Source organism: Anopheles coustani (assembly GCF_943734705.1).
Source record: "Anopheles coustani chromosome X unlocalized genomic scaffold, idAnoCousDA_361_x.2 X_unloc_6, whole genome shotgun sequence".
In the NCBI taxonomy this organism is placed as follows: Eukaryota; Metazoa; Arthropoda; class Insecta; order Diptera; family Culicidae; genus Anopheles; species Anopheles coustani.
The window spans coordinates 5,842-20,000 of NW_026525170.1; the positions used below are offsets into that span (position 1 = coordinate 5,842).

Here is a 14,159-nt window from a genome sequence, read left to right on the forward strand (position 1 = left end):
GGCTAAGTCCCAAAATGAGGATGTCAGAACTACACTCAAATGTTACCACACCAAGCAAGGCAAACTTATATGAAGCAAAGGCCCCTGATGGGTCAAATGGTATTTTACGAAAAATCGGCTAAGTCCCAAAATGGGGATGTCAGAACTACACTAAAATGTTACCACACCAAGCAAGGCAAACTTATATGAAGGCAAGGACCCTGATGGGTCATATGGTATGGATCGAAAAATCGGCTAAGTCCCAAAATGGGGATGTCTGAACTACACTCAAATGTTACCACATCAAGCAAGGCAAACTTATATGAAGGAAAGGACCCTGATGGGTCATATGGTATTTTACGAAAAATCGGCTAAGTCCCAAAATGATGATGTCAGAACTACACTCATGTGTTACCACACCAAGCAAGGCAAACTTATATGAAGCAAAGGACCCTGATGGGTCATATGGTATTTTACGAAAAATCGGCTAAGTCCCAAAATGATGATGTCAGAACTACACTCATGTGTTACCACACCAAGCAAGGCAAACTTATATGAAGCAAAGGACCCTGATGGGTCATATGGTATTTTACGAAAAATCGGCTAAGTCCCAAAATGATGATGTCAGAACTACACTCAAATGTTACCACACCAAGCAAGGCAAACTTATATGAAGGCAAGGACCCTGATGGGTCATATGGTATTTTACGAAAAATCGGCTAAGTCCCAAAATGGTGATGTCAGAACTACACTAAAATGTTACCACACCAAGCAAGGCAAACTTATATGAAGGCAAGGACCCTGATGGGTCATATGGTATGGATCGAAAAATCGGCTAAGTCCCAAAATGGGGATGTCTGAACTACACTCAAATGTTACCACATCAAGCAAGGCAAACTTATATGAAGGAAAGGACCCTGATGGGTCATATGGTATTTTACGAAAAATCGGCTAAGTCCCAAAATGGGGATGTCAGAACTACACTCATGTGTTACCACACCAAGCAAGGCAAACTTATATGAAGGCAAGGACCCTGATGGGTCATATGGTATTTTACGAAAAATCGGCTAAGTCCCAAAATGATGATGTCAGAACTACACTCAAATGTTACCACACCAAGCAAGGCAAACTTATATGAAGCAAAGGACCCTGATGGGTCATATGGTATTGATCGAAAAATCGGCTAAGTCCCAAAATGGGGATGTCAGAACTACACTCAAATGTTACCACACCAAGCAAGGCAAACTTATATGAAGGCAAGGACCCTGATGGGTCATATGGTATTTTACGAAAAATCGGCTAAGTCCCAAAATGGGGATGTCAGAACTACACTAAAAAGTTACCACACCAAGCAAGGCAAACTTATATGAAGCAAAGGACCCATATGGGTCATATGGTATTTTACGAAAAATCGGCTAAGTCCCAAAATGATGATGTCAGAACTACACTCAAATGTTACCATACCAAGCAAGGCAAACTTATATGAAGGCAAGGACCATGATGGGTCATATGGTATTTTACGAAAAATCGGCTAAGTCCCAAAATGAGGATGTCAGAACTACACTCAAATGTTACCACACCAAGCAAGGCAAACTTATATGAAGCAAAGGCCCCTGATGGGTCATATGGTATTTTACGAAAAATCGGCTAAGTCCCAAAATGGGGATGTCAGAACTACACTCATGTGTTACCACACCAAGCAAGGCAAACTTATATGAAGGCAAGGACCCTGATGGGTCATATGGTATTTTACGAAAAATCGGCTAAGTCCCAAAATGGGGATGTCAGAACTACACTAAAAAGTTACCACACCAAGCAAGGCAAACTTATATGAAGCAAAGGACCCATATGGGTCATATGGTATTTTACGAAAAATCGGCTAAGTCCCAAAATGATGATGTCAGAACTACACTCAAATGTTACCATACCAAGCAAGGCAAACTTATATGAAGCAAAGGACCCTGATGGGTCATATGGTATTTTACGAAAAATCGGCTAAGTCCCAAAATGGGGATGTCAGAACTACACTAAAAAGTTACCACACCAAGCAAGGCAAAGTACCTAGGTGAACCCTAGGAAGAAACACGGACCAAGTCAGATGGCCTAAGTCAATAGAACAAGTGACCTAGGCAAAGTTGTATGGCGCTGAGGACCCTGAAAAATCTGGTTAGTGTAGTTTAGACAGGGTAGGTTTTTGGGTCGGCCGAACCCCCTTATTTTGGGTTTTGGCCTCATCAAGAAGCTACACCTAGGCAAACTGCCTAGGGTGAAAGTGCGAAGACCAATCGAATAGTAAGACAAGTTTTGACCGATCGCCCTAGGCAAGCTTGTATGAAGAAAGGGACCCTAAGGGTCATATGGAAATACATGAAAAATCGGCTAAGTCCCAAAATTGGGATGTCAGAACTACACTAAAAAGTTACCACATCAAGCAAGGCAAACTACCTAGGTGAACCCTAGCAAAAAACACGGACCAAGTCAGATGGCCTAAGTCAAGAGTGCAAGTGACCTAGGCAAAGTTGTATGACGGTGAGGACCCTGAAAAATCTGGTTAGTGTAGTTTAGACAGGGGAGGTTTTTGGGTCGGCTGAACCTCCTTATTTTGGGTTTTGACCTCCTCAAGAAGCTACACCTAGGCAAACTGCCTAGGGTGAAAGTGCGAAGACCAATCGAATAGTAAGACAAGTTTTGACCGATCGCCCTAGGCAAGCTTGTATGAAGAAAGGGACCCTATGGGTCATATGGAAATACATGAAAAATCGGCTAAGTCCCAAAATTGGGATGTCTGAACTACACTAAAAAGTTACCACATCAAGCAAGGCAAAGTACCTAGGTGAACCCTAGCAAGAAACACGGACCAAGTCAGATGGCCTAAGTCAAGAGAACAAGTGACCTAGGCAAAGTTGTATGACGGTGAGGACCCTGAAAAATCTGGTTAGTGTAGTTTAGACAGGGGAGGTTTTTGGGTCGGCTGAACCTCCTTATTTTGGGTTTTGACCTCCTCAAGAAGCTACACCTAGGCAAACTGCCTAGGGTGAAAGTGCGAAGACCAATCGAATAGTAAGACAAGTTTTGACCGATCGCCCTAGGCAAGCTTGTATGAAGAAAGGGACCCTATGGGTCATATGGAAATACATGAAAAATCGGCTAAGTCCCAAAATGGGGATGTCTGAACTACACTAAAAAGTTACCACATCAAGCAAGGCAAAGTACCTAGGTGAACCCTAGGAAGAAACACGGACCAAGTCAGATGGGCTAAGTCAAGAGTACAAGTGACCTAGGCAAAGTTGTATGGCGCTGAGGACCCTGAAAAATCGGGTTAGTGTAGTTCAGACAGGGGAGGTTTCTGGGTCGGCTGAACCTCCTTATTTCGGGTTTTGGCCTCCTCAAGAAGACAGACCTAGGCAAACTGCCTAGGGTGAAAGTGCGAAGACCAATCGAATAGTAAGACAAGTTTTGACCGATCGCCCTAGGCAAGCTTGTATGAAGAAAGGGACCCTATGGGTCATATGGAAATACATGAAAAATCGGCTAAGTCCCAAAATTGGGATGTCTGAACTACACTAAAAAGTTACCACATCAAGCAAGGCAAAGTACCTAGGTGAACCCTAGGAAGAAACACGGACCAAGTCAGATGGCCTAAGTCAAGAGTACAAGTGACCTAGGCAAAGTTGTATGGCGCTGAGGACCCTGAAAAATCGGGTTAGTGTAGTTCAGACAGGGGAGGTTTCTGGGTCGGCTGAACCTCCTTATTTCGGGTTTTGGCCTCCTCAAGAAGACAGACCTAGGCAAAGTGCCTAGGGTGAAAGTGCGAAGACCAATCGAATAGTAAGACAAGTTTTGACCGATCGCCCTAGGCAAGCTTGTATGAAGAAAGGGACCCTATGGGTCATATGGAAATATACGAAAAATCGGCTAAGTCCCGAAATTGGGATGTCTGAACTACACTAAAAAGTTACCACATCAAGCAAGGCAAAGTACCTAGGTGAACCCTAGGAAGAAACACGGACCAAGTCAGATGGCCTAAGTCAAGAGTACAAGTGACCTAGGCAAAGTTGTATGGCGCTAAGGACCATGAAAAATCGGGTTAGTGTAGTTAAGACAGGGGAGGTTTCAGGGTCGGCTGGACCTCCTTATTTCGGGTTTTGGCCTCCTCAAGAAGACAGACCTAGGCGAACTGCCTAGGGTGAAAGTGCGAAGACCAATCGAATAGTAAGACAAGTTTTGACCGATCGCCCTAGGCAAGCTTGTATGAAGAAAGGGACCCTATGGGTCATATGGAAATACATGAAAAATCGGCTAAGTCCCAAAATTAGGATGTCTGAACTACACTAAAAAGTTACCACATCAAGCAAGGCAAAGTACCTAGGTGAACCCTAGGAAGAAACACGGACCAAGTCGGATGGCCTAAGTCAAGAGTACAAGTGACCTAGGCAAAGTTGTATGGCGCTGAGGACCCTGAAAAATCGGGTTAGTGTAGTTCAGACAGGGGAGGTTTCAGGGTCGGCCGAACCTCCTTATTTCGGGTTTTGGCCTCCTCAAGAAGACAGACCTAGGCGAACTGCCTAGGGTGAAAGTGCGAAGACCAATCGAATAGTAAGACAAGTTTTGACCGATCGCCCTAGGCAAGCTTGTATGAAGAAAGGGACCCTATGGGTCATATGGAAATATACGAAAAATCGGCTAAGTCCCAAAATTGGGATGTCAGAACTACACTATAAAGTTACCACATTAGCAAGGCAGACTTGTATGAAGAACGGGACCCTGGTGAAAGTAGCAAATATCCCAAACCGAACATGAATATTATACACACAAGAGTACGAACATAAAGGAACACGGACCAAGCGTACCGAGAGAATCGGTACTATAGAACCCTCGTGGTTCTACACAAAGACTTTATGTTAGGGGTTCAAGCCCCATAGTACTCAAACGGTGACAGTAGCAAATATCCCAAAACGAACGTGAATCTTATTCACAAGAGTACGAACATAAAGGAACACGGACCAAGCGTACCGAGAGAATCGGTACTATAGAGCCCTCGTGGTTCTACACAAAGACTTTATGTTCGGGGTTCACACCCCAAATCGAACGTGGAATTTACTTTCTGATGGTCATGCGGTCGTCCAAAGGGGTCTAGTATCCTGGGATGACAAGCATCACGGGCACAGCTCGTATCAAAACAGTCGAAGAGGCCCGCGAAAGCTTGCTTTCCATGGCTATGCGATGCACAAATTGAGTTTACTCACCGTAGTATAAAACGAACGAACCGAACCTATCCGAGTAGGGATAATGGGCGCAGTAACATACTTCTGTGACCCAGCGAGAGTTGAACGAGGTGACATGAACTGTCAGTGGCTTATATCAGATGGGATACATACATGAGATTGCTTTCAAATCTACACTCGAAAACCTAACCAAGTAAAAGCGAACGTGGGAAGGATTCGAAACCGGTCACGAAATCTTAAGCTGGAAAGAGTCATCACTATGGATACATATTATGCGAAACCAATCAAGTGCTCAGTACTGATCCAAAACCTAAGAGCACTAGTGAACACCTTATTCTCACCCTAGTTCACATCCAAGTGATCGACCACGTGTGTGAAGCAAAGACCAATCGAATTCCTCAATGAACCGAACACTATGAACAAATGGCCAAAAACGTTATAACTATCCAAACATCCTACTATCTAGCGAAAGTCATCACGATGGAACCATACCATGATCTTTAACCTATAGCGCTCACCATATTCCTACCCAGAGTGCAAGTGAACAGATTGCCCACCCGTACCCAGTTCACAACCACGTGATCGACTAACATACCGAGGTTACCACAAGTCAAAGTTATACGTTTACAAGCGCAAGACCAATCGAAAACCCCGAAAGCAATCTCGACCCAAAATGTATTATCCGTGAGTGTAGTCGAGTCTCGTACTCGTCATCTGTAATCGTCGGATAGAATATCCAGTACACGGTTGTCTTTCCAAATGAAATCTACATACAGAACTCGCTCTTGGCAAATGGGTGGCAATGGCGCAATCAGGAGCGAGTTCCCGTCCGGGTGCCAAGTGATTGGCAAATGTCTGGGGGAAAGCAACCATATGTTGATTTGTCTGTTAGTGTACTGGGTGTTTGAGGTATGTAGTATCCACGCTTGGTTGGGTGTGTCAGAGGACCATGGATGCGTTCACAACCCCAATTGGGGTACATCGGGAATGATTTTGTGGAACCGATGTGCCCGGCACACACTAAGTTTTGTTGCAAGTTAATAGTGTGCCATGTCCGGGGGGGGGTTGTGATTAAACTCTGGTGAATTGCGTACTGTGGTGATTGGGGTATGAAAGCCCCGCAGTTGCAATGATCGGACGCGCCTAGCGTGTCCTTTAGTTGATGGTAGGGAAATGAAGGCCCTTGTCAGCTCACCTAAGTATTCATGGAAGTTTGGCATAAGGTCGCTGTGGTAGGGGTATGAAGGCCCCGTCAGCGCATGCACAATCGGGCGCACGAGCGCTTAGCGGAGTCGAATGCCGCTCAAGTGCCTGTCCGGTGCATCGGGTGTGTGTGATACGAGGGCAATGAGGTTCGCACGGGGGCTCGCCTCCCGTGTGCTACCGGACTTGACAACATATAGAACGTGGTGTTTGCTCCTCCGGGTGCAATGGGACAATGAACATTCGAACGCAAAGTCGGAATTCTGGTTGATCCTACCAGTAATATACGCTCGTCTCAAAGGTTAAGCCATGCATGTCTAAGTACAAACAGATTTAATGTGAAACCGCATAAGGCTCAGTATAACAGCTATAATTTACGAGATCATCAACCTAGTTACTTGGATAACTGTGGAAAATCTAGAGCTAATACATGCAACATGCCAGGACCCTCGCGGGAACTGGTGCACTTATTAGTCAAACCAATCGCGGGTTCTCCGTGTCATTGAGTTGAAGTCTGGATAATGATGCTGATCGTATGGTCTCGCACCGACGACAGATCTCGCAAATATCTGCCCTATCAACTATGGATGGTAGTATAGAGGACTACCATGGTTGCAACGGGTAACGGGGAATCAGGGTTCGATTCCGGAGAGGGAGCCTGAGAAATGGCTACCACATCCAAGGAAGGCAGCAGGCGCGTAAATTACCCAATCCCGGGACGGGGAGGTAGTGACGAGAAATAACAATATGAAACTCTTTAATGATGTTTCATAATTGGAATGAGTAGAGCATAAATCCTTCTACGAGGATCAAGTGGAGGGCAAGTCTGGTGCCAGCAGCCGCGGTAATTCCAGCTCCACTAGCGTATATTAAAATTGTTGCGGTTAAAACGTTCGAAGTTGATACTTGTCCAACACAGTCCGGCTCCGCCGACCCGGTCAACCCGTGGTCGGTGGGCCAAGTCGGAATCTGGTTGCGACTCAATGGTGTGGTAGGGCACCAAGTCTGTGTCATGGTGTGCCCTTCAACGGGTGCAAGTGTAACATAGAGCTCGACCGCTCATGTTTACCTTGAACAAATTAGAGTGCTTAAAGCAGGGTGCCCAAACGCCCTAGAATAATCTTGCATGGAATAATGGAATACGACCTTGGTCTAATCTTTCATTGGTTTGTACTCAGACCGGAGGTAATGATTAACAGAAGTAGTTGGGGACACTAGTATTACGGCGCGAGAGGTGAAATTCGTAGACCGTCGTAAGACTAACTAAAGCGAAGGCATTTGTCAAGGATGCTTTCTTTAATCAAGAACGAAAGTTAGAGGATCGAAGGCGATTAGATACCGCCCTAGTTCTAACCGTAAACGATGCCAACTAGCAATTGGGAGACGCTACAACCAGGTGCTCTCAGTAGCTTCCGGGAAACCAAAGTCAGGTTCCGGGGGAAGTATGGTTGCAAAGTTGAAACTTAAAGGAATTGACGGAAGGGCACCACAATGAAATGGAGCTTGCGGTTCAATTTGACTCAACACGGGAAAACTTACCAGGTCCGAACTTATGGAGGTGAGACAGATTAATAGCTCTTTCTCAAATTTAAGGGTAGTGGTGCATGGCCGTTCTTAGTTCGTGGATTGATTTGTCTGGTTAATTCCGATAACGAACGTGACTCACATATGCTAACTAGAACGCAGTCAGCGTTAATGCGTCGATGCCGATTGGAACGGGTTAGGACCTTTCGGTGGAGTATGACCTGACACCTTCGCTGTTCGTGTGCGCAAGTGCACTTACGGTACGCTGCTTAGCAGGACAATTTGTGTTTAGCAAAATGAGATCGAGCGATAACAGGTCCGTGATGCCCTTAGATGTTCTGGGCTACACGCGTGCTACAATGTGGGTAGCAGCGTGTCTCCTATTCCGAGAGGAACGGGAAATCACTCAAATACTCACTTAGTAGGGATTATGGATTGCAATGGTCCATATGAACTCGGAACTTCTAGTAAGTGCTGGTCATCAGCCAGCGTTGAATACGTCCCTGCCCTTTGTACACACCGCCCGTCGCTACTACCGATGGATTATTTAGTGAGGTCTTTGGAGATGATCGTTCGCTGGATCCTCGTGAACCGCGTCTGCTTTATCGAAGTTGACCGAACTTGATGATTTAGAGGAAGTAAAAGTCGTAACAAGGTTTCCGTAGGTGAACCTGCGGAAGGATCATTAGTGGCCAAGTGATCCTTCCAGAAGTCCGAACCTGCGGGTTGAGACTTCGGCACAAGTTGCCATATGATAATTGACGAAACACTATAGAAGTCCGAACCTGCGGGTTGAGACTTCGGCACAAGTTGCCATATGATAATTGACGAAACACTATAGAAGTCCGAACCTGCGGGTTGAGACTTAGGCACAAGTTGCCTTATACATGACTTTGAACAAATACACAAGTCCGAACCTGCGGGTTGAGACTTAGGCACAAGTTACCTTATACATGACTTCGAACAAACACACAAGTCCGAACCTGCGGGTTGAGACTTAGGCACAAGTTGCCATATGAAAGTTGACGAAACACTAACAAGTCCGAACCTGCGGGTTGAGACTTAGGCACACGTTGCCTTATACATGACTTCGAACAAATACACAAGTCCGAACTTGCGGGTTGAGACTTAGGCACAAGTTGCCTTATACATGACTTCGAACAAATACACAAGTCCGAACCTGCGGGTTGAGACTTAGGCACAAGTTGCCTTATACATGACTTCGAACAAATACACAAGTCCGAACCTGCGGGTTGAGACTTAGGCACAAGTTGCCATATGAAAGTTGACGAAACACTAACAAGTCCGAACCTGCGGGTTGAGACTTAGGCACACGTTGCCTTATACATGACTTCGAACAAATACACAAGTCCGAACCTGCGGGTTGAGACTTAGGCACAAGTTGCCTTATACATGACTTCGAACAAATACACAAGTCCGAACCTGCGGGTTGAGACTTAGGCACAAGTTGCCATATGAAAGTTGACGAAACACTAACAAGTCCGAACCTGCGGGTTGAGACTTAGGCACACGTTGCCTTATACATGACTTCGAACAAATACACAAGTCCGAACCTGCGGGTTGAGACTTAGGCACAAGTTGCCTTATACATACATTGGCCAAATAAACAGAAGTCCGAACCTGCGGGTTGAGACTTAGGCACAAGTTGCCATATTATATTCGATCAAACACTAAGTAGTCCGAACCTGCGGGTTGAGACTCAAGACCGTAACAAGATGTCACTATACAAGTCCGAACCTAAGGGTTGAGACTTAATGCGATCTAGATACCAAGTTGACATCCAATACCTGTTGAGCAAAACCAAAGATTCCCTGTTCTCGAATGATTACACTATATAACAGGGAATCTTGAAGAAATCAAGCAAGCGTGAAACAAAGTCATCACTTGGGCATGCTCGATAGCCAACCACATGACCTTAACCTAAGAGAGCATGCAAACCACATGATACCTATAAACGATTAACCCGCCCTAGTTCAATCGTTCACCAAGTGATGACTTCAGTATGGCTAAGAGAAAAACTTTTAAATGGGAAAAACTCTAAGTCCGAACCTCCGGGTTGAGACTTCCGCGTCGGAGGTGGGCGCACCTCCTATCCGAAAGATGATGAATCAGGGGTGTTCGGTCAGCAATGGTCGGATACCCCGTCGTAGTCCAACTATGACAATCAAAGTCAAGACCTCCGGGTTGAGACTTTCCGCGAGTACAAGCATAAAGGAACACGGACCAAGCCGTGCCGAGAGAATCGGTACTAGAGCCCTCGTGGTTCTACATTGAGAGAGCCCTCGTGGTTCTCATTAGGGGCTTTATGCAAGTCGTACTCAATACTGTGGTGTGAAGTATAAAGTATAGTCTTCGCCTGGTCCACGCTGCTTCGGCGGTCCTGGGTAAGATAGTTCATTCTAGCTTGCCCTATAGTGGAATGAGGACACTTAATGCTTCGTCTTTTAGCGGCGGCTAGACTCCTCCTCACGGGGAACGAGTTGACGCACACAGCGGCGGCTTACGCACTATGGCAATCATGGATGCCTGAAGATTCCGTGAAGTTCTCCCCTGGTCCACGCTGCCTCGGCAGTCCTGGGTAAAATGGAATATTTCCAGCTTGCCCTATAGTGGAAGAGGACTATCCAACAATATAAAGTCAAGACCTCCGGGTTGAGACTTTCCGCGTCGGTGGTGTCGCGCACCGCCTATCCGAAAGATGGTGTAACAGGGGTGTTCGATCAGCAATGGTCGGATGCCCCGTCATAGTCCAACTATGACAACCAAAGTCAAGACCTCCGGGTTGAGACTTTCCGCGTCCGGAGGTACGCGTACCGCCTACCCGAAAGATGGTGTGCTTCTGGGGTATTCGATGAGTCGGATACCCCGTCGTAGTCCAACTATGACAATCAAAGTCAAGACCTCCGGGTTGAGACTTCCGCGTCCGGAGGTACGCGTACCGCCTACCCGAAAGATGGTGAATCAGGGGTGTTCGATCAGCAATGGTCGGATGCCCCGTCGTAGTCCAACTATGACAATCAAAGTCAAGACCTCCGGGTTGAGACTTTCTAAGAGTACAAGCATAAAGGAACACGGACCAAGCCGTACCGAGAGAATCGGTACTAGAGCCCTCGTGGTTCTACATTGAGAGAGCCCTCGTGGTTCTCATTAGGGGCTTTATGCAAGTCGTACTCAATACTGTGGTGTGAAGTATAAAGTATAGAGTCCTCCACTGGTCCACGCTGCTCCGGCGGTCCTGGGTAAGATAGTTCATTCTAGCTTGCCCTATGTGGAAGAGGACTCAATACCCTACCTGTTGAGCTTGAAACAAAGTCATCACTTGGGCATGCTCATATTGCCATACACAATTACATTATATTCGAATGAGCATGCAAGCGACCCTATATAGACCGAACCAAAACGATAGATACCGCCGTAGTTCACCCCCACCAAGTGATGACTTCAGTATGGCTAGTGTGTGAAGTATAAAGTATAGTCCTCCCCTGGTCCACACTGCTTCGGCGGTCCTGGGTAAGATAGTTAGTTCTAGCTTGCCCTATGTGGAAGAGGACACAATACTTAATACTTAGAGTACAAGCATAAAGGAACACGGACCAAGCCGTACCGAGAGAATCGGTACTAGAGCCCTCGCGGTTCTACATTGTGAGCCCTCGTGGTTCAAACTAGATACTTTATGCAAGGCGTACTCAAAACTGTGGTGTGAAGTATAAAGTATAGTCCTCATCTGGTCCACGCTGCTTCGGCGGTCCTGGGTAAGATAGTTAATTCTAGCTTGCCCTATGTGGAAGAGGACACAATACTTAATACTGTGGTGTAATGGACAAGGTATAGTCCTCCACTGGTCCACGCTGCTCCGGCGGTCCTGGGTAAGATAGTTCATTCTAGCTTGCCCTATGTGGAAGAGGACTCAATACCCTACCTGTTGAGCTTGAAACAAAGTCATCACTTGGGCATGCTCATATTGCCATACAATATTCCATTATCTACTAATGAGCATGCAGCTATATGATTATAACCTGTAAACGATTACCCCGCCGTAGTTCAGCGCTTCAACCAAGTGATGACTTCAGTATGGCTAGTGTGTGAAGTATAAAGTATAGTCCTCCCCTGGTCCACACTGCTTCGGCGGTCCTGGGTAAGATAGTTAGTTCTAGCTTGCCCTATGTGGAAGAGGACACCATACTTAATACTGTGGTGTAATGAACAAAGTATAGTCCTCCACTGGTCCACGCTGCTTCGGCGGTCCTGGGTAAGATAGTTAGTTCTAGCTTGCCCTATGTGGAAGAGGGCATACAAGACAAAGTATAGTTCTCCCCTGGTCCACGCTGCTTCGGCGGTCCTGGGTAAGATAGTTAATTCTAGCTTGCCCTATGTGGAAGAGAGCATACATGAACCAAGAACGAAGGTTATGATCGAGGAATGATTCGACAACTAACCGATGGTATGAAATGTGAAGAATTCAAGCAAGCACACAATCAAGTCATCACTTGGGCATGCTCGATAGCCAACCCTATGACATTAACCTAGTAGAGCATGCGAAAACCAATATATATGTAAACGATGCCCCTCCCTAGTTCAGCGCTTCAACCAAGTGATGACTTCAGAATGGCTAAATCAAATCGGTTCAAAACATACCATCGGTACCCTATTGAAACACACAAGTCGATATCAAACCTCATGATTGTGTAGTCCTCCACTGGTCCACACTGCTCCGGCGGTCCTGGGTAAGATAGTTCATTCTAGCTTGCCCTATGTGGAAGAGGGCACATTACTCAATACTGTGGTGTTATGAACAAAGTATAGTCCTCCACTGGTCCACGCTGCTTCGGCGGTCCTGGGTAAGATAGTTAGTTCTAGCTTGCCCTATGTGGAAGAGGGCATACAAGACAAAGTATAGTTCTCCCCTGGTCCACGCTGCTTCGGCGGTCCTGGGTAAGATAGTTAATTCTAGCTTGCCCTATGTGGAAGAGAGCATACATGAACCAAGAACGAAGGTTATGATCGAGGAATGATTCGACAACTAACCGATGGTATGAAATGTGAAGAATTCAAGCAAGCACACAATCAAGTCATCACTTGGGCATGCTCGATAGCCAACCTCATGACATTAACCTAGTAGAGCATGCGAAAACCAATATATATGTAAACGATGCCTCCCTAGTTCAGCGCTTCAACCAAGTGATGACTTCAGAATGGCTAAATCAAATCGGTTCAAACCATACCATCGGTATCCTATTGAAACACACAAGTCGATATCAAACCTCATGATTGTGTAGTCCTCCACTGGTCCACGCCGCTTCGGCCGTCCTGGGTAAAATGGAACATTCCAGCTTGCCCTATGTGGAAGAGGGCACATTACTCAATACTGTGGTGTGAAGTATAAAGTTCAGTTCTCCCCTGGTCCACGCTGCTTCGGCGGTCCTGGGTAAGATAGTTCATTCTAGCTTGCCCTATGTGGAAGAGGACACTTCATACTTCGTCTCTAAGCGGCGGCTTGACTCCTCCCTACGGGGAACGGGTTTACGCGCACAGCGGCGGCTTACGCACTATGGCAGTCATGGATGCCTTACGTTTCTATGAAAAGTGTGTTCCTCCCCTGGTCCACGCTGCTTCGGCAGTCCTGGGTAAGATAGTTAGTTCTAGCTTGCCCTATGTGGAAGAGGACACGTAGACTTACTGTGGTGTGAAGTATAAAGTTCAGTTCTCCCCTGGTCCACGCCGCTTCGGCCGTCCTGGGTAAAATGGATTCATCCAGCTTGCCCTATGTGGAATGAGGACACTTTATGCTTCGTCTCTAAGCGGCGGCTTGCTCCTCCCTACGGGGAACGGGTATACGCGCACAGCGGCGGCTTACGTTATGGCAGTCATGGATGCCTTACGTTTCCATGAAAAGTGTGTTCCTCCCCTGGTCCACGCTGCTTCGGCAGTCCTGGGTAAGATAGTTAGTTCTAGCTTGCCCTATGTGGAAGAGGACACGTAGACTTACTGTGGTGTGAAGTATAAGGTTCAGTTCTCCCCTGGTCCACGCCGCTTCGGCCGTCCTGGGTAAAATGGATTCATCCAGCTTGCCCTATGTGGAATGAGGACACTTTATGCTTCGTCTCTAAGCGGCGGCTTGCTCCTCCCTACGGGGAACGGGTATACGCGCACAGCGGCGGCTTACGCAAGTTAGTCACCCTCGGCAGTGGATCACTCGGCTCATGGATC

The 14,159-nt window shown here is 46.5% G+C and overlaps 1 non-coding gene across 1 annotated transcript in view; it reads left to right on the forward strand.

The window, feature by feature from the left end:
- Positions 1-14,125: 14,125 nt before the first annotated feature.
- The window catches only part of LOC131270792 (5.8S ribosomal RNA), a 155-nt gene continuing 121 nt past the window's right edge, over positions 14,126-14,159 (forward strand). Inside the window, exon 1 of the ribosomal RNA XR_009179805.1 lies at positions 14,126-14,159. This exon is cut by the window's right edge and continues 121 nt beyond it. This is a non-coding gene — a ribosomal RNA (5.8S ribosomal RNA).